The sequence below is a fragment of the Mauremys reevesii genome, linkage group 1, assembly GCF_016161935.1.
Source record: "Mauremys reevesii isolate NIE-2019 linkage group 1, ASM1616193v1, whole genome shotgun sequence".
NCBI classification, from domain to species: Eukaryota; Metazoa; Chordata; order Testudines; family Geoemydidae; genus Mauremys; species Mauremys reevesii.
This window is the reverse complement of record NC_052623.1, coordinates 275,897,997-275,925,690: the sequence shown is the minus strand read 5'-3', so window position 1 is coordinate 275,925,690 and position 27,694 is coordinate 275,897,997. Positions and strand designations below refer to the sequence as shown.

Genomic DNA, 27,694 nt, shown 5'->3' with positions numbered 1-27,694 from the left:
TTGGTCTGACTGTTCTCTTTGTTTATGTCAAACGTGGTCACCAAATTGTCATAATCAATAGATTTTTTTCACCACTATGTGGGGAGGAAGGCCAAGCAGGCTATCTGCATCACTGTTAACTTCTTGATACTTGTGAGATTCTAGATCTTGAGATGACCAAAGGAGTCTCAAGAGTGAGACTCCTGAGTCTGGAGTAACCCCATATGAGCTCTCTAACACAGAGAAAACACGTCTGTGACAAGCATGAAGGTTGGTATCGCGGGGAGAAAGGGAGCCCCCACAGAAACTTTCAGAGGGTCCATCCATCAATCTAGGGATGACAAAACTAGTGAGAGTGGTCCCTGAAGAGGGATGGGAAAGGGGGTTAGAAATGAAGTGGGTGGCAAACCCCTGTTCTACCATGCTTAAGACCCACTGGACTGATGTTATGTGGGCCCAAGCACTTATCCCACTTCGTAAGTGATTGGTACATAAAGATGGGGAACAGATGGAACGTAGATAGCTGGTATGCTGTCCTCAACTGTCCTGTCAAAATGATTGTTTAGAAGAGGCAGCTGAATGGGATGAGCCTACAGATGCTGAAGAGGAGGGCTGTAGAGATTGCCTCCTATGACCCCTTCCTTTTTTTCTTGTTGGAACTTGGTATCAAAGGAGTAAAACTCTGGTGTCTATATGGCTGCTATGAATGAAATTGATTTCTTTTAATCTCTGTGGGATTCAAAAGGTTTTGTGTGTCACCCTGGAATCTTTGAGGCTATGAATCTTGTCATCAGTTTTCTCTGAATACAGAGAAATGCTTTTGAAAGGGAAGTCTTAGATAGTCCGTTGGACCTCTTGGGGTAGCTCAGATGACTGCAGCCATGAACACCTTCTCATAGTAATGGCTGATACCATTGTTTGAGCTGCCAAATCTGTACTATCCAAACTGTCTAGGAGGTCAATCCTAGCGACCAGCTTGCCCTCCTCAGACATTACTGAAAACTTGTGTCTACGGTCATCTGGTAACTGGCCTTTGAATTTTTTTAAATGTTCTCTGACATTCTGGGGTGCAATTCAGACCAGTAAGAGGTTGTGTCACCACTTGCCCTGAAAGCTGGAGTGCCTCACAATCCTTTGCTGCTGTAGCTGCCAACCTGGGCCCCCTCACAAACAGCCAGACAGCATATAGGTCACACCCTGAGTGGCTGTGTATAGCTGCAGCCTGCCAGCAACACTTCAGTCACACTTTGGCTTTCACAGACTGGGTTAACACTTGCAGGGTGACTCCAACACACTCCCAGTCCTGAATTTTTCCCCAAAATTTGTGTTCTTCACTATCCAACCCTTTCCTGGAGAGTTCAGATATTTTAGATCCATTGCTCCTGTAAGGGAACAATATTCAACAATTTGCTATTTTAAATGGAGCTACCCACACAATTCAGTTTGAATGCAGCAGTGGATTAATTTCATTAAAGAATTAAACAAGTTCATTTAACAACAAAGAGACAGACTTTAAATGAGTACAAGTACAAGGCAGAAATGGTTACAAGAGAAAAAGATAAAAGCTCATGCTGCAAAACATCTGTTAGTCTATAAGGTGCCACAGGATTCTTTGCTGCTTCTACAGAACCAGACTAACACAGCTACCCCTCTGATAAAGATAAAAGTGTTTTCTAGTGATAAAACTTAACAAACTAGACTTGGTTCAAGACAAAATTCTTACCACATGCTCTCAGAAACTGGGCTGACCAAATTTCAGGTCAGGATCTCTCCCAAAGTCAGATGTCTGCTTCCTTTGTCTTCTTAAGTGAGAGAGAGAGAGAGAGAGAGAGAGGTGGATAGTGAGAGATTCCTTTGAGGTGTTTTGCCCTCACTTTACACGCCAGTCCCCTTTTGCAGCACATTTTCCTGAGGGTTACCTCTAGATAAAGTTTTCCTGCTGTGAGGATGGAGACAAGGAGGCTTATGATGAAAGAGGTTTCATGTTGTTGTTGGCTAAAATGCAGATCATTTACCAAAGAATGGCCACTTGACAGGTGATTATCCATCAGTTTTTATGACACCTGGCTAAAGGTGTCAGCTTATCCTTTGTCTTTGAGAAACTGGTTTATCCACTCCCCAGGCTTGTCTGGTAACATTTCAGTTATTTCAGCTTATGTGCATAACTGTACATATAAATGTTGCTACATACATTTCACCATGATAATAACAACCAGTGATCATTTGTTTTCAAATGATACTTCACAAGGCATATTTAGTACAAAGATTATTACAATAGTGTGTAAGGTGTGAATATAGGGGTGCATTCAGTCACATTCTCCCAGAAAATGAAGTCAAATCTACTCAGGAGCACCTGTTGGTTTATAATCCTGAACTGCAGGCTTCCTGAAAAATAAAACTTGCAACCAAACAGATCCAGCCTCTACAAATCTTTGCCTTTTGGTGTGGAAACTTCTTGTCCCAATCTTTCCCGCTTATTGCTGCCACCACAAGAGAATCCAGGCAGGGGGGTTAGAGTAAAAATGTTCAGACACCTTAGAGGAGACAAAGTACTTCCTCTCAGCTTGTTTTGCAGTGCAGGTGGAGGCAGGGAGGTGGGTGTCTGCCAAAAAGCCTTGACCAGCTCCATGATAGTTTCATTAATTAGCATAGCCACCTTAGCTAGAGTTGCTGAACCAGCAACCAGGATGTTCACCAACCTGAGAGAGATTTTGGACACCACTTCTGCCTGAATGTCAAGTACAGAGGTCATTCTTTTTAACAGATCTTGACGGGCTCTGAAGTCCTCCAGTGGTGTTAAATGACTTGACAGCTCAATAACCTCATCTGGTGATGAGAACACAACAGGCATCTGAGGTGGTGTCTGTCCACAACTTGCAGTGTGTGGCTGCCTAAGTGAGTTCTGGATACTCAGTACCAGTCTCGGTAGCTGGCACAAGAGAATGTTCTTCTCAGTGACCAGTACTGGTCTCTGCACTGGTTATTGGGGGATGGTGCTGGTGTCTCCAGTATGCCCACCACAGCTGTGCCCAAGATGGTTGAAGGGGAATGCCTGACAGTGAACAAAGTGGCCACTGATACGGGCCTAGGATTCATCCTTGTCTTGGCCATTGATCTTTAGCAGGAGGCCAGTGTCGGCACTGCTGCATGGACCAGGGCCTTGACTCTGATTGTGGGGGTATGTGCCATGTCCTGTACTGGATACAGAGAACCTCATCTCTGTCTGAGGAGAACTCAGATGCTTCTGTGAGAGAGAGGAGGGCCCAATTCAGATGGGACTGATGAAAGGTACATGAGCCCGGGGATGGCAGTACCAAGAAAATCATGGAAGGTTTTCCTTTCAACAAGACAGGCTTCTGCACAGGTTTGGGTAGTGGTACCATAGGATCCTGGTGTAGTGAGGTATCTGCAACAGGCATCGGCACTGGTTGGAGGCCTTAAGTTGCTAGTGATAGCGGTACCGAGAGACTAAGCAAATCTCTTGAAGCTGCACATGCCTCTGGAGTGTTTGGGATCTGCACTGTCTTCTGGCTCCACAAATGTCTTTAAGGGGTGTAATGGGGTCAGCACCCACCTCTTGTGTGTGACCCCCTTTTCTCTGGCCGATATACCTGCAATCACAGTTCTTTTCATGGGGGGGAGGGGGAAGACACCCACCTCTCGTGGATGGCCCCCTTTCTCTCACTTAGGTGTGAGCCTGTTTTCTCTTTTTTGGTCTTACATCAGGGTGGCACCTGCCTCTTGCAAGCACACACCACCACCACCACCTCCCACTGGTTCTCTCACCTGATTTCTGGCAGCTCAGCTCTCCGGCCAAGCCACACGCGTTGTCCCCCCTTCTGAGGTATGTAGTCCAAGTTCTTTCTCAGCCCTGGTATGGGGCTGTATCTCTAAGGCTTCTTCCCTGAGGCACTGCCTTCTTCAACCATCCAGCCAGGTACCCTCAGCTGGTGTCCTTTTCAGCAGCCCTCCCTGGGCTCAGTCTGCAACCAGACCAGCAGAGCCCATCTTGGTACCCTCACCTGGTCTGGCCAAGTCCTGGGTTCCGTCCCCCTGGCTTCAGCCTGCCAGCACTGACTTTCCACTGGTCCTGCTGCTCTTCCCACCAGCCAGGTACCCGGTTTTCAGCAGCCTTCCCTGGGCTTCAGTCCTGTCCTTCAGCCAGCCAGTCACCCAGTCTTCACGCCTCGAGCTCCATCAGCCCCTCTGATTGGCCACTCGTCTGCAGCCACTCTAGGTTTCCTAGAGGATTTCTTGCTGCTCTATTCTGGGACAGGGTGGTGCAGGGCCATGAGGCTTCCAGCAGGGGGCCTCTGGCTCTACTCCACCCTGCCACAAGGGGACAGCTTTGACAGACCTGTCACAGGCTCCAGAGGCAGCCCTTCCCTATTGATAGGTGATGAGCATTCTAGGGATGGCCTCTCTCCCAAACACTTCCTGGTGTCCCTGCCTCTGGCTTGCTTTGGTATAGACACACAAGAGCAAGAAGTGGAACACAAAGAAGGCCTGAATCTTTTCTTTGGTAGCAGAAAACAAAATCAAGAAGTAAACATCTCCAGTGGGGCGCTCCATACAATTGGGACACTCTTCCCTTGTGATGACTCCAATGGAGGTCGAAATGCTGCTTTCATAAGCAAGCACTTAATGCTCACTGCCCTATCTTTTTTTGAGCTGGGCTTGAAACCTTTACAGATGGGATATACGTCACTGATGTGGGATTCTCCTAAACATTTCAGGCAGGTTGGATGCAGGTCCCTGACCAGCATAGGCTTTGTGCAAGTCCAGTCGGAGTTAAATGCCAGCAAGAAAGGCATACCAGTCCTGAAAGAGGAAAAAATGGTCAAAAAGAGACCAACCTCCCTCCCCAGAAACCTAGCTTTGATTTTAGTCAGTTTAGACCGTTTTAACTATAACTAACAAACCACTAATTTAGAAACATATACAAAGAAGAGGTGAGGAAAGTACCTGAATTAATCAAATCTGGAATTGCTCCAACTGCCATCACTGGTAATAAGAAGAAATGGAGGATGATCAGAGGCAACTCCATTCTCTTACACCAGCATGAAGTGGCATGTGGCAGCAGAGGGCACCCAAGCCATCCTGATGAGTACCACTGAGGGGGAAAACATCTCCAGTGTCTGTGCACAGGGCACGCACACACACACACACACACACCTACAGTGGGACAGACATGTGCAAAGTAGTAATCTAAGTTCTAAAATACATGTTATGATTTTTATAGGTAGCCATTTGTTTCGAATATTTCTACTTTTTATCATTTGACTCTCTCCTCTTCATTAAACAAACTTCTGCTTATTTTCACTATAAACATATCCACATGCTGTGTGTTAAACAGAGAGGTGATCTGAGGTGAAACTGGTAAACCGAGGTGTACTGCTTCTTTGAGAGCAGCAAATCTGTGATTATTGTGAATGTCCCTTGGAACAGGGGATAGACGCTGCGGGGCAGGGGTGCTGGAACAATTTGTATAGTGGGTGCTGAGAGTCATTGAACCAAACTGTAAACCCTGTATATAATGAAAACCACTTCAAGTCAGGGGATGCGGCAGCACCCCCTGCACTCCTAGTTCCAGCACCTATGCTCCAGGGAGATGCTTAGAGGTCTCAAGGGTTGGAGAGTGCCTATTGCTAACCTGTAGAGAGAGAAAGAGAGAGGGGACTGAGTAGGCCTAGACAGGAGTGCTTGTGTTGCTCTTGGCCAGTGGAGTTGGGGAACTGACCCCCAGCAGGCACAGACAAAGCTTCCTCACACTAAAGGCAGGTGATAGCAAGGTACTCCTAGAAAGCATCACAAATAGGTGTGTGGATGTTCTTAACCATGTTTATTCTTGAAAATGTCACTGAGTTAAAAAAAATTTCTTCACTTGCTATCATCTACTGGCCAAAATTCTTATAATGATTGATAGTGCCATTTCTAATATTTTAACTTACATCTCAGGTGAGCTTCTTTGCTGTTGGAATCCACAAGCAGCACAGTTTGAGGAGTGTTACCAATCAATAGCCTACACTTTACCCAGACCACATATTTATAAAATAAAATTTACAAATAAAATTCTCTGTCAGGAGAAGTGGCTCCAAAAGTGTCTAGGCATATCTTTCAGGGATAATCAGTGCCACAATACACAGTTTCTGGTTACTGCAGAAATATGGGGAGAGATTTGTTTTTCTATAAGGAGTGGATAGAATCTTCCTCATTATGTTTTTAACTTGGACATTAATTAAAGAACTTACGCGGATAGAAGTAGTTGCAAATAATACTATTGCACGACGATACTCTTATCTGGTGAGGGATGTCATTGGGCTAGAATGGGAAAGCAGGTAAAAATACTAATTTTAGATTATAGTATCAGATAATTAAGACTGCATTAAATTAGAGATACAGTCGTAAATATTGATTGGTTCTAGACAATATAATTAGAAGAGGAGCAGAATTACTCATCTGAGAAAGGTTCCCTTTTGTCTGGGTGTTAAATGTTCCTGCACACACGTGCTAGCATAACTCCTGCTAGGGAGCCAAGACCCAAGAGTAGGAATCCATACTACATGATATCTTTAGAAAATCTGTTTTCCAGTTACAATGATGTTCAGGAGAATTTTTCTTAAACCTTAAAACGGTTATAATAGTAGAAGTAAAAATGATATAAAATATTTCCAATTTCAAAATAACCCAAGAACATAATTACATAGCGAATAATTCATTATGAGTGGCTTTTCATTCATCTGAAAGTAGCAGATTTGCTGTAATTTTATGGATAGTAAAAAGAATATTTTTTTAAATCTACTGTTAGTAATTTAATGCAAGTAATTTTTGTAATATTGTAATTAGAACCATTTTTATAACTGAGTCAAGCTATGTTAGATGTACTTTGTTATGACAGCTAGCTACATGAATATGTAATTTATCACAGAATTAGTAATAAGGTTCATTTCCTGCTGTATAACAGAATTTGAGAGAACCCCGATGGTGATATGGCATCAGTTAGAGGCAATCACTTGGACTACAGGATTTGCTTCTGGCTTGCACTAAGAATTCATAGAACTCATTTAAAAAGAGTTTGTCATACCCGTTTCAGGAAAGGCATAAGGGCTGAACCACTGGATTTGTTGTGGCAGTGTATTTGCTCCATGGTGGCCCAGCAATCAAGGGATTAATGCAGGTACCATTGGCCAAGACTGACTGGCATCCCCCCAACAACTAGGAGAATAAAAGAGATGGGAAGCAGAGGGGTGGGGTGGCTGCCAGAAGAGCAAGCAGGCTGAAGAAGGGAACTCCTGCCAGCAAACTGCTAAGAAACTACACAAAAACAGCACCCTAAAAAGGGACAACAAACCAACATTGCCACACCACAGGCAGCAATCTGAATTAATGCCCAAAGATTAGCTGAAATGAATTTTCTTCCTCTCCCACACTTGGAGCAGGCTTTGTAAATATACATTGGCATCTGAAGAGCTGAGAGAAATGTTCCCAACAAAACTCTGAACAAGAAGACTCATCTTGTTACAGATTGTTATAAATTTGAAATTCAGATCATGTTCATAGAAGTGTTCATAAATTGTTCACACGAAGTTGGGTTAACGCATGACTCTGCATTTTCGAAAATTGAAGATTATTTATATAGCACTCCAAAACATGCTTGCACTTGACTTCTATGCCACAACATGTAAGAAAACAAGTGAATTTTCTTAGAGGCTTTAAGTTCATTCAAACCTAACGTCTCAAAGCAAAACTACATGGAGATGAATCCCTGCAAATTGAAACCAAAGAATGTTTGCACAAACCTCTGCAAAACAAAACAAAAGCATAGCGCTAGTTATAAGTATCTGAAAACAGGAGTGAGTTGTGAAAATGCCAGTACAATTTTAACCACAGCAGACGAGTGATCTTTATAGAATGGACCCCATCATTTTGAGAGTAGAGGTTTCATAATTCTAACTGATAAATGTTTAAATTCAGTTAGATTGTTTGTAGACTCCTACATGCCACTTCAGGCATACAAAGAGGAAGCAATGAAAACGAGCTTTCTGCAATAACTTACTGTTACAAATAATGTATTGTTTCATGCAAATGCTGATGATTATGTATATTAATGTAGCAAAATACAGCAACTGGCTTCAAACAATAATTCTTAATTTAGGCTATCAAAAAGCAATAATAGCATTTCCAAACTAGATATCTGAGCATTTTTGCATTTGTTTTCATTAGCAGACGTTAAACAAAATGCAGATCACTCTATAGAGAAGTGCATGGAAAGATTAAGTATGACCTTGAAAAGATAAGATTAACTAAAATATTAGTTCCATGGAAATTGATTAACAATATTTATTTCAGGTATTGTTTATTCTTCTGTAATCTTTAAATGTGCAATATTTGCCCTAACAGAAAATATAAATAAAATAAACTAATCAGTATATAGAAAAAGATTTAGAATAAAATTATTAAATCCTACATATTACTGTTTATTTAGAATACTAGGAATACATACAGTAACTTAATCCCTGTCTATCTATACAAGTACTTAGATGGCGCTCTGACAAGTTGTACATATCTTTTGGGACATCAGCGAGGACCCCTGTAAACAAGGTGTCGGCATGAGCCAATTTCTCTAATGAATGGAAGTACATTTGTTTGGGCGTTAGGAAGCTAAGGTCCGGAGGACTCCCACCCCCCCACCTCCCAACCCCATGCGCACACGCACACGCGTGCACACACACACACACACACACACACACACACACACACACACACACACAGAGATTAAAGGATAGCTACACCTAACTTTCAAAAGCACATATAAAGAGGGCAGTCTCTTAGGAAGACTGCTGCTGTCAGGAGAAAAACTACTCTTCATTTTCTGAGGGACTGCTACAAATACATGCGCTTTTCTTCATATATTTTTCGGCTCTGAGACCTGTTTGGATAAACAGTCCAGAAATGCTGGGGGGGGCTTCTATGAAGGGCAGATGACCTCAGTAGTGAGGGATGGTTGAAGCACTTCCCTCTTCCTTCCAGCATTCTGCAACACAAAGTTTGTTACTCCATCCTTTGTTACTCCGTATAACTGTCTGCATTTCTAGAGACGCTTCAGCATCTGCTCTAGCATTATTAGAAATTTGTGTGGGGAAATAGTACAGCTTGTTCTCAACTAACCTAAGTATTTTATAAATTCTTTCACTCTCAGCAACCAACAAACTGATGATATGATCACTGGATTTAAAAGTTGCAGGTGAAAACTATTTTTTCAGAAAGAGGGATTCACCATCATTAATTACTTTTCCAGTTTGATTTGAGGAAATGCAAATCTAATGATATTCAGTTTAACAAATTAGTACTGCAATAGGGTAGCCAAGCATAACAAGGTATTTCCTTTAAATTAACTACTCCTACACAGGCTCCCACACTGAATCAACAGGAACAAGGAAATGCTCCAAAATATTTTTCTTTCAAGTACTAAAATTTTTAATTCTTTGAAAGTCAAGTCAAACAAAAAGTAACATGAGAATAAACATTTGTTATGAGTAATACCTTTAATTTATACTTAATTATTGCATAGACAATTAGATGCAAATTGAATGGAAATAGACCATCCTGAAGTTATCCTCTAAACATCCTACAGCGTATTTAAAATTTATATGAAATCTCTAAATTACAGCACAGATCTTTATTTAAATGTCTGCCGATAACACAATATTTTTGGTGAATATCTATGGGAACTTTTAAAAAAATTAATCTAGCAGTCAGAGATGAATACAATACAGAGAGAGAGAGTAAAGACACATTATAAGGTAGAATCAATATTCCCAATTTGTCAGATAAGTAGGGGTGATGGGCTGTTACAACAGTCAATGAGAGATGCACCATTAGAGTAGGCAGATCTTCATATAGCATTCTAACACATTTGCTCTTTGTTGCAAGAAATCCACTGTATTTTCCCACTATGTGTAAGTCTGATCATTTCTGTTCAGAACTATACCCTAGGCATTCTGCCATTTCTTGACCAAAGAATTTGCTACCAACCAGCCCTTGCCACAGAGCTCTATTCCAGAATCCAAGCTTCCATTAAAAATGTTTCTAGGCCTTATAGTTATGAAGAATATATAGAAAATGTGAACTGAGGCCTTGGCTACACTGGCGCTTTACAGCGCTGCAACTTTCTCGCTCAGGGGTCTGAAAAAACACCCCCCTGAGCGCAGCAAGTTACAGTGCTGTAAAGCGCCAGTGTAAACAGTGCCCCAGCGCTGGGAGCGGCTCCCCACGCTGTAAGCTAATCCCTACGGGGAGGTGGAGTACCTGCAGTGCTGGGACAGCTCTCTCCCAGCGCTGGCGCGGCGACCACACTCGCACTTCAAAGCGCTCCCGTGGCAGCGCTGTACAGCTGCAAGTGTAGCCATATCCTAAGTGTAAATGGATGTGGTTTTGTCTTACTGAGTATGCAGGCAGTCTGATAATTCTGAGATATGAACTGTCTCATTCACCTCAATAAGCTGTTAAATCTGAAACTTAAAGATTGTTAAAATATTTCACTGCTCATCATTTTAACAGAAACATCCAACTAATACGAATATCCCACAATCCCAAACTGTCTCCCATGACTCCCCAAATAACAAACCTTCATTTTCACACTGATAATTCCTATGATGCAGTTATGTGTTTTCAATTATTTTTTTTCATAGCAGAAAATAAAAATGTGGGAAACAATATTAGAAGACTTGAATAGAAATAATTTGTATTTGTATATTTTTAATATTGTACATTTAATTAGATAAGGACGGGACTTTCGAAGGAGCCTAAGAGAGTTAAACACCCAAATACCGTTGAAATTTGATGGGGGATGGGTGCCTATCCCAGTCTTGAACATTTTTAAGTTTAAATAAAGCTACTGCAGAATTTTCTCTCTATCTGCAGTAGAGTCCAGCAATCTTACCACAGAATTTAGGTCCCACTTGCCGCAGAGTACTGGGTGCTGTGACTATAGTCAAGTATTCTACGTTAAAGCTGAGAGATCTCCTTTTAAATTCAAATAGGCGGTGAGCATGAGTACCGGATCAGTTTCCCAGACAAAGAGAACACATTAAAATACCAGTAACTACCTCTGATGATTTTGTAGCTTTAAGCTGAGCTCAGTGATGCAATTAAGAATGTGCTTAACTTTAAGTATATGTGTTTCTAAATGGAAATAAATAGGGCTATTCATGTTCTGAAATATTTTACTAAATCTGGGCCTTACATAGTTCCATAGTGAGAAAGTATTGCTGGTCAGAAAAATTGGGGAAAAATTACCAAGATTTTCATGAAATTCCCCTCTTTCTCATTCAAATTTTGTTCTACTGAAAATTTTCCAACCAGCTCCAGCAGAAAGGCATTGCACAGCAACCATCTAAAATCATCCAGAGTACATTTAATTAGAACGACAATTTAACTAGTGCATAAATATTCCTTTATAGTAAGGAATCCACAAATTCTTTAGTGGGTTGTTTTGGTGATATCAAGGAAAACATGGATCCGTTTCAAAAGGAAAATGTCCCCTTTTTTGTCACACTAAAACTAATACTATCTTTCATTTCCATTATTACTACTCATTATTTTAAGACTATAAGCTCTTCAAGGCATGAATGAGTATTCCTCTGTGTTTGGAAAGTTCCTACAACATTTTCAAGCTCTATGGAAATATAAATAATAGGATTGTCAAGCGATTAAAAAAATTAATCATGATTAATCGCACTGTTAATAATAGTATACCATTTATTTAAATATTTGTGGATGTTTTGTACATTTTCAAATACATTGATTTCAATTATAACAGAATACAAAGTGTACAGGGTTCACTTAATATTTTTATTACAAATATTTGCACTGTAAAAACCAAAAGAAATAGTATTTTTCAATTCACCTAATGCAAGTACTGTCATAAATCTCTTTATCATGAAAGTTGAATTTACAAATGTAGAATTATGTACAAAAAACTGCATTAAAAACAAAACAATGTAAATCTTTAGAGAATACAAGTCCACTCAGTCCTACTTCCTGTTCAGCCAATCATTCAAACAAGTTTATTTACATTTGTAGAAGATAATGCTGCCTTCTTCCTATTTACAATGTCACCTGAAAGTGAGAACAGGGATTCACATGGCACTGTTGTAGCCAGCATCGCAAGATATTTATGTGCCAGATACACTAAAGATTCATATGTCCCTTGATGCTTCAAACACCATTCCAGAGGACATGCATCCGTGCTGATGACAGGTTCTGCTTTATAATGATCCAGAGCAGTGCAGACTGATGCATGTTCATTTTCATCATCTGAGTCAGATACCACCAGCAGAAGGTTGATTTTCTTTTTTGGTGGTTCAGGTTCTGTAGTTTCTGCATCAGAGTGTTGCTCTTTTAAGACTTTTGAAAGCATGCTCCTCACCTCCTCCCTCTCAGATTTTGGAAAGTACTTCAGATTCTTAAACCTTGGTTCGAGTGCTGTAGCTATCGTTAGAAATATCACATTGATATCTTCTTTGCATTTTGTCAAATCTGCTGTGAAAGTGTTCTTAAAACAAAAAACATGTGCTGGGTCATCACCCAAGACTGCTATAACATGAAATATATGACAGAGTGTGGGTAAAACAGAGTAGGAGACATACAATTCTCCCCCAAGGAGTTCAGTCACTAAGTAATTATCGCATTATTTTTTTAATGAGCATCATCAGCATGGAAGCATGTCCTCTGGAATGGTGGCTGAAGCATGGAGGAGCATACAAATGTTTAGCATATCTGGCACATAAATACCTTGCAATGCCAGCTACAAAAGTGCCATGTGAATGCCTGTTCTCACTTTCAGGTGACATTGTAAATAAGAGGCGGGCAGCATTATCTCCTGTAAATGTAAACTAACTTGTTTGTCTTAGCGATTGGCTGAACAAGAAGTAGGACTGAGTGGACTTGTAGGTTCTAAAGTTTTACGTTGTTTTATTTTTGAGTTCAGTTATGTAACAAAAAAATCTACATTTGTAAGTTGCACTTTCACCATAAAGAGATCGCACTACAGTACTTGTATGAGGTGAATAGAAAAATACTATTTCTTTTGTTTATCATTTTTACAGTGCAAATATTTGTAATAAAAATAATATAAAGTGAGCACTGTATACTTTATATTCTGTGTTGTAATTGAAATAAATATATTTAAAAATGTAGAAAAATAAAAAAATATGTAATATATTTCAATTGGTATTCTACTGTTTAACAGTGAGATTAAAACTGCAGTTAATGACGATTAATCTTTTTAATCGCGATTAATTTTTTTGAGTTAATAGCATTAGTCAACTGTGATTAATAGACTGCCCTAATAAATAATAAATCACCATCATAGCTTGAAAAAAAAAAGTCTAACATTCATCTTTGGAAGCACTTTGATTTCCCTGCTGAATCAGCTTTATAAATAGGGCTGAGAGCCTGGAATTCAAAAGACTTTTCCCCATTAGAATCAGTGGATTAAATTTTGAATCAATAATTAGAACATACTTTAACATAAAACCAAACAACAAAGTAGGCTCCCATAATTTTCTTTGACATCTCAATCTGGAAGATTCTTGACTTCAATATAGTTTTCTGTAACTTCTGATTTATGAGCTTATGTAATATTTCATTTATTAACGTTGGAAGAAACTAATTTAACAGAATCATTTTCTGATCTTAGAAAGTCCTTGCAATTTCTAGTACATAAAAAAAGCTTCTAGAAAATTTTGACCCCCCCAAAATTAGCACAATGCTTAAGCATATTCTTTACTTTAAGCCATCAATTTTTAGTGTCAGAATAGCTGTCTCTAGTAATAAAAGCTGTGAGAAGAGTTTTTAGTGAAATTGAGAAGGCAGGCTTAGCAGTAACCCCTCAGAGGACAGCTCATTTTGTACAGTAGAACAGGATCTACAGCAAGTTCCATAATACAAAGGTGTCCTCTTTAAACATCAATATTGCAACCAGAAAATTGTCAACCAACTCCTGTCAATTTTTGGCCTTCTCGGGGATTTTATTCTTATTGCTGTTTGGAGCAATTGCTGTTTGGATCCCTCAACTCCTGATAATTCCTGAAAAAACAAACACAAACTACCCAACAGTTTTCAGTATTTCCCCATCAACTGTTCTCAAATATATTTGCCCCACCAGCAAAAAAAGGAACGTTGCCAAACCAAAAAAAGACACCCAAAAGTGTTAAAATCTCCAAAAAATCCAACGCTGATTAACTGGGAGCTGCTCAGTATCTGCAACCATTACACTAGCATCTCCAATAGCCCAATAGGACCAGAAACTAATTACCAATACCTTCAGTAACCTCAGTGCTACTCCTGCCTGGGTACAAGCACCCTCAGCTGTCTCACAGTTCCAACTACCCAGAATGCTAGTCTCTTGGCCAGTGGCTCTTCACTCAATACAGTATCCAGTCAGCAGCACTAGCTAGAAGATAACTCTACCTTATATCATAATTGTAAACTAATAATTAGCCAAAGTTGGGCAGCTGAACAAGCAAACCGCTAAGGAAGTTTCAGTGCTCCAATTGACTGTTTTGATGGCTTAACAGCCCCAACTCTGAGCTGCTGGTATTCAAGCATAAGTGTTAAGTAAAAAGTGGAAGTGGTATGCATACAAAATTATTTGCTATCCACGACTCTAACCTTCAATATTAAAATTTAATGTAGATTTTTCACATTACTTGTCAGGCAAAAAACTGTACAGAAAGCAAAAGACATTCTATGAAAACATTTCATTATGTTTAACACAAAATTGCAAATTATACAGTACCATAATAAAACATATTTATTACAATATTGAATATCCTCATAGTGGAGTGCCTTACCATATTTCAGTTGCAAACATGACAATTTGTGATTCAGAATTGATGTGGAGATGAAATATGGCTACTTTCGTAGATTTATACTTATACAACTTAATTTTAAAAGTCTGTGCAACAACCAGTACTTAATATAACTACCGACACATGGAAATGGCCATTTAAAGTATACTTTGGCATCCTCCCAATACATCTACCACTACAGTTATACTATGCCATGCCACGTCAGTATCTGGATTCAGATTTAATATCTGCTGAACACTGACTGTTACTCATAAACACCCAGTAATTCACAAAAATGAGAAAGAATTAGAGATTCATTGCATTCTAATTTCAGTGTATATGCTTGACCTACTTGAAATAGTTCACAGTCCTGGTGCTTATTTGTTCACTTGGCTTTTTTATACCTAAAATAAGACAGTTTTAGTTTAATTCAACTTGTTTAAGTTATATGTATATTCTCATACTAAGTGGCCTTCATGAGATTGACCTCATCTCCCATATATTTTTTGGCTACTTTTAACTATTGATATTGCATTAGCATAGTCATCATACTGTGAACCAAATCCAGTGGTCAAGATTTGACCTTTATATTTGAGTCAAGATTGTGATCGGCCTCTTTGTAGGTGAGAAGGTATCATGAACCTTCCAGACCCTGTGTAGGAGTGCAAAGGTGTGTGAGGGGGAGGGTCACATTGGCTGTTCTTGCACTTTTCTAAGGTCAGCACAGCTGCCATCACTAGCATTCTCAAAAGTGATGGGAAGGAAACAGATCCAAAGCCCAGCCTCTGCACAACAACCAGTATGGGAAGAGGACAAGAGAGGAGAGGAAGCTATCTGTATCCCAACCAAGGGTAGTGCAGTGCCCATGTTGGCTCTCTACTCTCCAGGCACAGGGCTCTCGGAGCTCCTGCTGGGGTAGCGTACATCCACATTACTCCCTACTACAAATGCTCTTGTGTTGGGGCAATTTAGACTAGACCGCTGCACGGGACTATTTTTTTAATTCTGCTCCCATCCCACCCCACAATGCCCACTACCGCTTCCACCTGCTCCCACATTAATTGTTGAATTTTTATCCTGCTCCTGCTATTATGGCAACAGGTCCTGCGGGATCTGCAGAATCCCAGTCCCACTGCAGGACTCTAACTTAGACCTTAAATGTTCATGTGATTTTTTACACAAGATGACTGAAGTGAGTGTATTTATAATTCAGTGACAATAGTTACTGTGTTTTACAAAATCTTGCAGAATATTTTCTGCATTCAATTTGTGTCTTAAATGTCCCATAGATTTTTTTTAAATTGCTACAGTAGAATGCATATATTACAATACATCAGAAAGCTTATACAACTGGATTTTTATATTTTAAATCAAGGAGTTAGTGATTAGTTTAATTCTTTTTTTCAAAAAGCACAACCAATGTAGTGTAGCATTAAAATAAGCCACAACTTTTTTTTTTCAATATGCTGATTTTACATCACTGTTCAGCAAAGTATAATCATCACCTGCTGATTCTTTCTGCGCAGAATACATATTGCACTTTTCAGTAGCTGCTTAAATGTGTGGGTGGTATGTTCTTGAAATTACCTTCCGTTTAATTTGAACTGTAGAAGAAACACTATTAAGGCAAGAGTTCAATGAAAAATAATCTTAATTTTTTTATGGATATTGTAGTTTCCCAGATGAAATTCATTTAAATAAAATTATAATCTAATTTTATAAAATTACAAAGATAACACAATTAATTTAGCAACAATTTTCATAAGACTAATGGAGAACCTGCCAAGCTGAAGGCAGATTAAGTGCATGCTAGAAAGAATTGTTCAACTGGCTTGCAGCAAATGAGAACATCATTAGGTAGAAGATTTTCTTGTACTAGTCCCACCACTCTCTGGCACCTGTCTCCATTCCCTACCATGATAAGTAGTTCAGGCTACTTACATGAACTGGCAGATACAACACTAGTGAAATAGGTATAATTATCTTAATAAGCTATAACTAGCAATTTAACAGGGAAAGAAGACAGTGAAGAATTATACTCCTATAAATGTCTTCCTGTCTCATTTGATCTCTCTGTGAATTAGACAGCCCAGCAGCCATTTATTCATTTTTTCTTGTGAGCTGGACAAACTATCATAATACATGACACCAAATTGAAAATAAGAGTAATATCTAAAGACTATACTGTACCTTGAACTTCTTAGGGCCAGATTTTCTTGTCTGGTTTATAATGGCATAGCCCCAAATTCCATGGAGCTATGCTAATTTACATCAGTAGAAGATCTGACCTTCTCACATCTTTCAAATAAACTCTATCCCCAAATGCTTAAATACAATATAGCTGACAACATATTATCAATTGAAGGAAAAAGGAGTAAAGATTTTGGACAAAATCTGACTCTGGAACAAACTCAGTTAAGCTAATAGGGTTGCATCTCCTTAGGTGAAGACTAGAAAGTGTGGGACATTATGGAGATCAATTTAAAATGCAATTACTGTCAGAAAAGTGACTTTGCAAAAACATTTACTACAGTGGTTATTTATATTGCAGAAATGCCTAGAAGCCCCAGTTGATATCAGGGCACCATTGTGTTACATGGCTGAGCATAGATAATGAAAGGATAGTCTGAGCTTTTTGGGAACGGGACCAGCGAAGAGAAAACAGACACGTACAAGGAAACAGTGAGACAGATATGATTATGTAATAAGCAGTGGTCACAGCACACTAGCTCCTTAGCCACTGTAATTGTTTTACAGGCATCATGGCAGAGGTGAATTTTAAGGAGAGATTTGAGGATTTTTACAGGAATCCCTTTGATCCATAAGGGTGGCATAGAAGAAAGTCCAAAGCTGCTGGAAAATTCACAAATGGATGATCAAGGATGGTATTATTAGCAGAGCAGAGACAGGAGGTCAATAGCTTAATAGCATACAAGGGACGCTTCAAGGGGAGGGCGTAGGCCATGAAAGGCCTTAAAAGTGAAGACAAGCAGTTTGTGCTTAATGAAATGGAAAAGGGGAAGCCAGGGGATGGTGCAAGAGAGATAGTAATGTGGTCAAAGTAATGAGTCAGGAAGATTATTTTTGCATCTGTAGTCTGAACAAATATAAGAAAGTAAGATAGAATTTGTCAACACCAGAAAGGAAAACTGCCGTTAGTTAAGACACCAGATAATGAGGACCTGAATGACTAATTTTAACTGGTGGATGGAGAGGAAAAGCTGGATCTTTGAGATGTTCTGTAGGAAGAATCTGCAAAATTTTGGATGTGACTTGGATGTGTGGAACTAGAGAAAGGAAAGGGCAGAGTCAATGGCATCCAGGTTATAGGCTTGGGTGACTGGTGGTGTTGTCCCCAGTGATTAAGAAAGGGGAAAGTGTTTGTTTTGGCCATGTTGAGCTGAAGTTGATGGCTGGATGTCCATGAGACGTCAGAAAGACAAATAGCTTCGTTTGGGTTGAAGGAAATGTATGTCTTTGGTGTCATGTGTGTTAAGTTTGTGTTGTGTTTGTTTACTAACACTGCAGACTCAATACAGCTTTGAATGGGTGAACTGGATTCTCCTCTCTCCCCCACATCATCAGGTTGTAGAATTTTTATTACTAATGATGCAGCAACAGGCTGACAACCTGAGAAACTCAGTCATAATATTCAATACTGGATAGTGGATCCCTGGCACTCTTAGGCATGAACCACTTTTTTCCCCCTTTTCTATGCAGGGACTGTGACCTCTCACTCATACCTCAACGAAAAGTAAACATTCTGGCAACTGATCAGATTGATGGTAAATACAAAATCAAAATCCTTTTATTCGGTTGCATTTGCATGATGCGGCAGTTAGAAAAAAGTGTCACTGCAATTCTAGGTAGGCATTCAAAGTTGGGAAACACATGAAAATGAACAAAATTACTGCAAATATTTGTAATTTCCGCTTTCAGGCTTTGGGTATTTGCGAGAAGCTCTTTCAAATTTATGATGAAGCCATGAGTAAGGAGAACGTGTAGTGTCCCTAGATTGCAAACTCCTCTCTGGAACAATGGACGCAATAAGCATGCGATCCAGAAAGTGAGTTTCCTGGTCCCATACTGTATCAAGACACTTGAAAATACTCAAAGAACTGAGGAGAGGCAGAAAGGGAGTATCTGGTATTGAAAGTGAGTACCTCCAGAAGTGAATCTCAGGAAGTTGCAATTGACATTCTCTCATGGGCATGCAAACGTAGTAAGTCTCAACTAGAGCTATTACGAGTAGGAAATAGCCTGGGAATGTTGTAGGAAGTGTCTTTGTTCAGAACTTTGTTTTCCTTATATAGGTAGTGATGGCTTTTTAGCTACAGTACCACTTGGACTCCTCCTGTTCTTTTGTCAAATCAAGAATATAAAGTACACCCACAGAAGTTTTCTGCAGCTGGTATTAGTTGTATGGCTCACTAAACAAGAGGAGAGATTTCCCGATTAGTTAATATATATTTACCCAGGTAGTGTGATTTTTCCATCTCTGACTTCTGTGATCATCAGCATTAAGAAATGGTAGTCTTAGTTGTTTCTGTATTAATCTACCTGAAGTGTGTTTCTATTAAATACACTAGGAGATAGTGTCAGCAGAGTGATGACACAATTGCTAGGGTACAATCCATTCAAGCACTTTAGCCAAAAATAGTAATAAATTATTGTGTTCTCTATTTCTGCTTTCACTGAGGACCATGAAAGCTCATTCAACTATTATGCTACCCCGTGCACCTCAGCAGACTAACAAGGAGATGGCTAGGAGGCTCTGACAAATCAAATCTTAAAAAAAATATTTTAAATGCAATTGAAAATAATAAGGGGAAAAACTTAATGTAGAAAAATATGCTAAAGTAAACAAGAAGAATGAAGACCAACCAATACTGATACTCCCTAGAGTCCAGCAACATACATCAGTTGATTTGATGGATGTGACAAATGAGTCATCCTCTGACCTAGTTTCCTTAGTCATTTTCCATGTAAACTGAAATGTCTTTAGAATGGAAAAACTTCAACACAATCATTATCAATATCATACTTTTCTTAGTGCCAGCATTAACCCTAGCGGTATGGAAATAGATGTATCTTGATGTGGGATGTGGGGGGGGGGGGTTGCTTCAGTTGGAGAGAGGAAATCCCATTTCCTTTTTCTGCAGCGATCTAAATGAAAACACAGATTTGATAAAGTAGGACAGGAGACATAAGCCTATTAATTAATGCCTCAAACTCTGAAGTCTAAATATTCCCAATGCCATAAATTTGTCAGCAACACTCTCCTCCATCACAGCCTGTAACTATACAGAAATGCATGGAGAAGTATTGTGCATGACTTCTGTTATTTCCTGGTAATGAAGTCAGGGTCAATTTTGTCATATTGTTTCCTCTAAATCCAAGAATGAGGCATCAGGAGCAAATTCCACTTCCATGGCAAAATATATGAAAGGGTAGCACATCTTAACTTTGCGCCAAAATGTTCGCGTATTACTGCTCCTAAGGAATGAAACAGTTATATAAGCAGACAGCTTTGTTATTAATCTTCATGATAAAAGCTATGTAAAGCTCTCTTATAATGGCACTTCATCTAAGGGCATGTCTATACAGTGACATTTAGTGCCCAGCAAGCTTGGGTGTGAATCTGCAGCGCATTAGCCTGCCACTCACTAAGTGACCGTGTGGCCCCTGCTGCCACATGCTAGTAGTTTTGTAATGCACTTGATCTGCTGATTTTTCAACCTAGAGAACTTTTACTGCACAGCGGTGGGGGCCACGCTGCCACTTAACTCATGTCAGGTTAGAGCGCTGTAGATTTATACCCCAGCTTGCGGCTCACCAAATCACCATATAGATGTGTCTTAGAAAAATATAAAACTGACATTTACTTATGGATAGTCAATAATAAAAATATTTCAGTAAACTTTCCAGCTGCATCTCTTTATGGTGAACTCACAAGTAGCTTATGACTGATATATACACTTCTATTTAAATTCAGCTTTTTAACAGCAGCTACTATAGATGTTGTGTTCTAGAGAAGCATTAAGTTCATGCTGCTACATTTAAATGAATAGGACCTTAATACTTGCATATCACATCAGATGTGGGGAATAAGTGTCAAGATTTTTAAGCTAAATGTACAGTATTTAATTCAGTACAGTCAATGAACATATTGCAATAAGGCTGATCTACCAAGAGTCTAAACAAACAGTTGGTGCAACACTGAACAGTCAAACCCAGCTCCTCATGCAATTAGCATAATATGTTGTATGGCTGACCAGACCAGGGTATAAGTACATCAAATATAAACTACTCATAATCAAGAAAAAGAAATGAAGTCTGCATGTAAGCTCTTTAGACCTGTGCTGCTTGGTTCAAAACAAAATGTGCAGTAAATAGTCTAGTGTCCTGTGAGCGTAATATTTTGGTCTAATTTTGGTTGTATTAGTGTTGGTGGCCTTCGATATACAGGTCATACTAGACGATCTGTGGTCCCTTCCAGCCTTAATCTCTATGAATCTAATGACTAAATTGTTAAAATGCATGTTAGAGACCCTATAGAAAAGGACTAAGGGCTTGCTATACTATAACTTGCACTACACCCAAGTAGAAGAATAAGGCAGAGGAAGAACCTCTCTCTTACATCAAATCATGGGCTTCCTGGAGCCTGAGTCCAGATGCATAACACCTATTTATTCCCCTGCACATCAAGACAGACAGTCAGAGCCTTAGCCATGCCCTCTCCCTCTCCATGTGCCAGCCACTATGGGAGGTTTCGACATTTGCTGCTGGTATTGGCCAAGAGCAAATTAATATTATCTGGAGCAGAACATTGTGCCTCAGAAGCATGTGTCTTAGGCACAGTGTCTTCTGGCACTACTCCTACGGTGGTGCATTTTACTTGCCATTCCTCACTCAGACTGTGCCTAAAGTCCACAATCTAGTCCTACATCAATAAAGATATACTAGATGTTGACAGTTAAATTAGTTCAATTAAAAAAAAAACAATGAAAATACAAAAGGCTACCCACAAGCCCCTAAAACTGTAAAGAATATGTATGATAGGTGGGGCTGGTAAAGTTAAAGTTGCCTGACACTTCCTATTACAGGACCCTATTTTCAGTTGCATGTAACTTTGTCAAATATTAACCATTTGGGCTGAACTTTTTCATGCTGAGTGTCTGCCTCAGGCTGATTGGTGTGTGTGGGGGGACTTTAAGCCACAATATTCATCTATTTCTGAGAGTGAGGTTAGGGAAGAATAGGTTGTTTTCAACAGAAGCTCTAGCACACCGTCATCCTTTGAAGCAGGGGGTGGATCTTTTGTGAAAATATGTCCATCTATTACCAAATGACAAGCCTTTGAAAAATCTTAGTTTTCACATGCTCAGTTGAGACTTTAAAATGTAGCAGCTAAAAAAATCTCTGAAGATTGTCTTCATTGAGCATGCACCATTCCCTCATAGTTCCTACTGCCTACCAGACTGAGCATGCACCATCCCCATGGGACAATTGAATATGGTCCAGCCCAGGGGTATGAGATAAAGGCAGACTTTCCATTGCTGCTCCAAGTTCTCCTAGCTGGGGTGGGACCAGGCAACTATCCATGCATTGCTCTCAATTACCCGCCTCCCCTGCTGGTACCCAGAACATATGGACAAGCCACCTCACAAATGCAGAGGGGACAAAAGCCAGACTGGGGACGGGGAAGAGTGGTGGAAGGAGTAGACTGGGACAAGAAGCTTGGGAGTGGAGGCCAAGGTGGAGGGAGAAAGAGAAACTGACTGGGATTTGGGAAGAACTAGGACTAGTGGGACAAGGAGACAGAGCTGGAACGGGGAGCCTGAGACTGACTGGGCAATGAAATGGGGATTGGAACCAGAGGAAGGGAAGGCTGGGACTGTTTGGGCAATGAGACTGGGAGTCGGTGAGGGGTTGGGTGGGACTGGGAACCAGCTGTACTGTGGCACAGATCTTACAGGGACCAGAGATGGAGAAGGGGGAGAACTGGGACTAGTTGGGCAAGAAAATAGAATGGGAGATTTGGACTCAGACAGCAAGCATTGATGGGGAGACTAGTACTCTCTGGACAAAGAAATTGGGACTGGGACAAGAAGGTTGAGGAATGGAGACTGAGACTGTGTAGGCAAGAATCTGACTGGGACAATGAGCTGGGGTAAGGAAGAGACAGGACTGGGTCAAGGACAGGTTGGAGAGGTTGGGGAAAAGGAGTCAAATTTTGGGGCAGGGGAAGAACAGGCAAAAGGATCTGTAAATCACTGGAGCACTTTCAGTTCTACAGCTTGGAATGGAAAACGAGATGGCTGAGTGTAAGCATTCTTCTGCTGTCAGTAAATAGCTGTGAAACTGAGTGGCAAAAGGTATGTCTCATCCGCCTCCAGTGATGGTCAACACAGCAATTGTAGGTTGTCCATCCTCTATCAATTACTCTGGCCTGGTCTACACTATGAGTTTATATCAAATTTAGCAGCGTTAAACCGCATTAACCCTTCACCCGTCCACACAACAAAGCCCTTTATATCGACATAAAAGGCTTTTAAATACCTGTATCTGTACTCCCCGACGAGGGGAGTAGCGCTGAAATCGGTATTGCCATTCCGGATTAGGGTTAGTGTGGCCACAATTCAACGCTATTGGCCTCCAGGTGCTATCCCACAGTGCACCATTGTGACCGCTCTGGACAGCAATCTGAACTTGGATGCACCAGCCAGGTAGACAGGAAAAGACCGTGAACTTTTGAATTTCATTTCCTGTTTGCCCAGCGTGGAGCGCCGATCAGCACAGGTGACCATGCAGTCCCAGAATCCAAAAAGAGCTCCAGCATGGACCGTATGGGAGATACTGAATCTGATCTCTGTATGGGGAGATGAATCTGTTCTATCAGAACTCCATTCCAATAGACGAAATGCCAAAACATTTGAAAAAATCTCCAAGGCTATAATAGACAGAGGCCACAGCAGGGACTCAACACAGTGCTGTGTGACAAGTGTAACAGAAAGCCAAAGAATCAAATGGATGCTCATGGAGGGAGGGAGGGGGGACTGAGGACTCGAGCTATCCCACAGTCCCCGCAGTCTCCGAAAACCATTTGCATTCTTGGCTGAGCTCTCAGTGCCTGAAGGGTCAAAAACATTGTCGTGGGTGGTTCAGGGTATATGTTATCAATCTCCCCCCTTCCACTCCCCCGTGAAAGAAAAGGGAAAAAATTGTTTCTCACCTTTTTTCAACGTCACCGTTTGTCTACTGGATGCTGCTGGTAGACACGGTGCTGCAGTGCTGAACAGCAGCATCCCCTCCCCTTCCTTTCCTGATGGCAGACGGTGCAATAGGCTTGAAAACCATCCTCATCATCCCATGAGTGCTCCTGGCTGGCCTCGGTGAGGTCGGCCGGGGTGCCTGGGCAAAAATGGGAATCACTCCTGGTCATTCCCTTCTTTAAGCTTTGTCTCCTGGAGATTCAGTCCTGGCTGGAATATCATAGCAGCTGGAGGCTGCGCTCCCCGTCCCCCATCCCTACTTTAATGTCTAATGGAGATTTAGTCCTGCCTGGAATATCATAGCAGCTGGAGGCTGCCTCCCCCCCGTTTTATCTCAATAAAGTCAGTGTTTCTTATTCATGCATTCTATATTACTTCATCACACAATGGGGGGATAACTGCCACGGTAGCCCAGGAGGGGTGTGGGAGGAGGGAAGCAACTGGTGGGGTTGTTGCAGGGACACCCCCTAGAATGGCATGCAGCTCATCATTTCTGCGGGATGTCTGGGGCTCTGACCCAGAACAGCTGTCCTCTCTGGTTCTTTAGTAGGCTTGCCCGATATTCTAGGCAGGACTGACTCTACCTTTAGACAAAACATAAAGAAGAGAATGACCTGGGGAGTCATTCCCATTTTTGTCCATGCGCCCCCGGCCGACCTCACGGAGGCCAGCCAGGAGCACCCATGACAGCAGCAGACGGTACAATAGGACTGGTAACCGTCATCGCCAATTTCCAAAATAGCAAACGGTACAATAGGACCAGTAACTGTCTCTGCTAACTTGCAAAGGCAAGTGAATGCTGCTGTGTAGCCCTGCAGTACCGCATCTGTTAGCAACATCCAGTAGACATATGGTGACAGTGAAAAAAGGCTCAACGGGCTCCATGGTTGCCGTGCTATGGCGTCTGCCAGGGCAATCCAGGGAAAAGGGCACAAAATGATTGTCTGCCGTTGCTTTTTCAGAGGGAGGATTGACTGACGACATTTACCCAGAATTACCCGCGACGCTGTTTTTGCCCCATCCTGCATTGTGATCTCAACCCAGAATTCCAATGGGCGGGAGAGACTGCGAGAACTATGGGATAGCTCCCACAGTGCAACGCTCCGGAAATCGACGCTAGCCTCGGTACATGGATGCACACCGCTGAATTAATGTGCTTAGTGTGGCCATGTGCACTCGACTTTATACAATCTGTTTCCAAATACCGGTTTCTGTAAAATTGGAATAATCCCATAGTGTAGATATACCCTCTGCTAACTCAAGTGTAAGAGGATCAAAGGTTACAAACCAGCTGATGACCTCTGTAAGTGTCAAAATAATGCCACCTGGTGGAATTTCTGGGTTTTTTTTTTACATTGTTTTATCAAAAACCTAGGCAATTACATGCAATAAAACCAAACCAAAGAAGGGTTACTAAGCTTTTGTAACTGTTGTTCTTTGAGATGTGTTGCACATGTCCATTCCATGCTGGAAATTTTTTTCCCTTAGTGATACTCGTTGGGACAGCTCGATCACCCTTTACTATCCAGCCAGCCCCAAGCCTCCTCCGTTCCTTCTTTCTGGAAATTCCAATGCCGAGGGATAGGAGGGCAGGTCGTGGAATGGACATGGGCAACACATCTCAAAGAACAACAGTTACGAAAGCTTAGTAACCATTTTTTCTTCAAGTGATTGCACTCCCAAGCAGTTAAAAATGTGGTGGGATCCAAGTTCATGTATACACAGACTGCAGTACACCTTGACCAAATTTGGCATCATCTCTTGAGTAAAGTGTGCACCAATGGCCAGCTTGCTGCTTTGCAAGTGTCCAGGGTAGGAATGCCATTGAGAATGCTTGCAATGTTGTGGAGTGGGCAGTCAGGTTGTCTGGAGGATAGAGGCCTGCCAGATCATAACATGTGCAGATACAAGAAAATATCCAAGATGAAATTCTCTGTGCAGTGATTGGATTCATTTATTGATTCATTCTGTCTGCTATGGCCACAAACAGTTGGGTGGACTGCTGAAATGATTTGGTCCTGTCTGTGCAGAATGCCAGCACTCATCTAACATCCAAAGTGTGTGCAGCTGGTGCTTGTTCCTGTTTGCGTGTGCCCTAGGAGCCTCGTACAGTTTCAGGCTGTTGTGATTGGATGAATCTTAAGGTCTTCCTCGAGAGATCAAATAGATTGGAATCTCAAGTCTGGAAGAATGCTCTGGCCTGGGTAGAGTACAACACAGCACCTATAAACTTTATCCTCTGTATTGGGCAAAGGATAGATTTGTGTGCATTTTTCAGTAGTTCTAATGCCTTGAAGGCTGACTGAATTAGATGAACAATAGATATAACCTGAGCTTTGGACCGGCCCTTGACTACCAGTCCATGTAAGGGGAGATCTGCACTCCCATTCTCCTGAAGAATGCTGCTATCATGGCCATACATTTTTTTAATGCCCGAGGAGCTGCAGATGGACTGAATGGAAACACTGTAAACTGGTAATGCGAGTGCTTCACTATGAATCTGAGGAACTTTCTGTGCTCTTGGTATATTGAAAGTAGGCTTCTCTTAAATGGAGGACAGCATACCAGTCTCCACAGATCCAGAGAGGGAATAATAGATGCCAGGGTGACCATGAGAAAATTTATCTTTTTGAGATTTTTTTTGAGCTGACGCAGGTCTAAAATAGTCCTGAGACCTCCGTTGGCTTTTGGGATTAGGAAATAATGGGAATAGAAACCCTTCACTCTTAAATTCTGAGGAACCTCTTCTATGGCTCCCACATGAAGGAGAGATTGAACCTCCTGGACCAGAAGTCTTTTGTGAGGGGCATCCATTAAGAGGGAGAATGGAAGAAGGAGTAGAAATAAATTGAAAGGTGTATCCCACTTCTGCAGTGCTCAACACCCAACAGTTCATGGTGATACATGACCAAGCACTGAGAAAATGGGAAAGGTCATTTGCAAACAAAGTAAAAACAGGATCTAGCATTCTGAGAACTGGTATGGCATCCTTGAAACTCCCATAAAAATGCACTCTTAGAAACCTCAAATGTTTAGATGGAGCAGGCACTGAAACAGAGGTAAAAGGAGGAGGTGGTCTACGCTAATAGCACCTGCTATTTTTTCTCTGCAGGTCCTGACAGACAGCTGGAGCACAATACTGAAGGGGTTGCTGAGGTCTGAAATGCTTCCTGGAAGGGGCTGAGGAATACAACCCAAGAGACATTAGAGTTGCCTTCAAGCCCTTTTACTTGTGGAATTTAGCATCAATCTGCTTGAAAAGAGATGATCCTTCAAAAGGCAGATCCTGCACAGTCTGTTAGACCTCCTGTGGGAGCCCAGAGGACCTACACATGGCCACTGCCAAAGCCATGGACCTGGCAGTTGAGTCAGCCACATCCAGAGCAGCTTGCAGCAAGGTTCTTACCACCAATTTTCCCTCATCCTCTAGCAAGAATAACTGCTTAGTCTTTTCTGGAAGCACATCTTTAAATTTCAGCATGGAGCCCCATAGGTTAAAGTCATACCTGCCCAAAAGTGATTGCTGATTTGCAATCCTGAGCTGCAGCCCCACTGGTAGAATAAACTTTCCTACCAAACAGGTCT

General features: G+C 41.1%; 1 protein-coding gene and 1 long non-coding RNA gene across 7 annotated transcripts in view; one reads left to right on the top strand and one right to left on the bottom strand.

Annotated features, from left to right (window-relative positions):
- The window catches only part of ANKS1B (ankyrin repeat and sterile alpha motif domain containing 1B), a 753,186-nt gene that overhangs the window by 499,376 nt on the left and 226,116 nt on the right, over window positions 1-27,694 (bottom strand). The gene's annotated exons all lie outside the window — the stretch shown is intronic.
- LOC120374766 lies at window positions 133-27,691 on the top strand. Its single transcript, XR_005586232.1, has 2 exons — window positions 133-249; window positions 27,222-27,691. It is a non-coding gene; the product is annotated as an uncharacterized LOC120374766 (long non-coding RNA).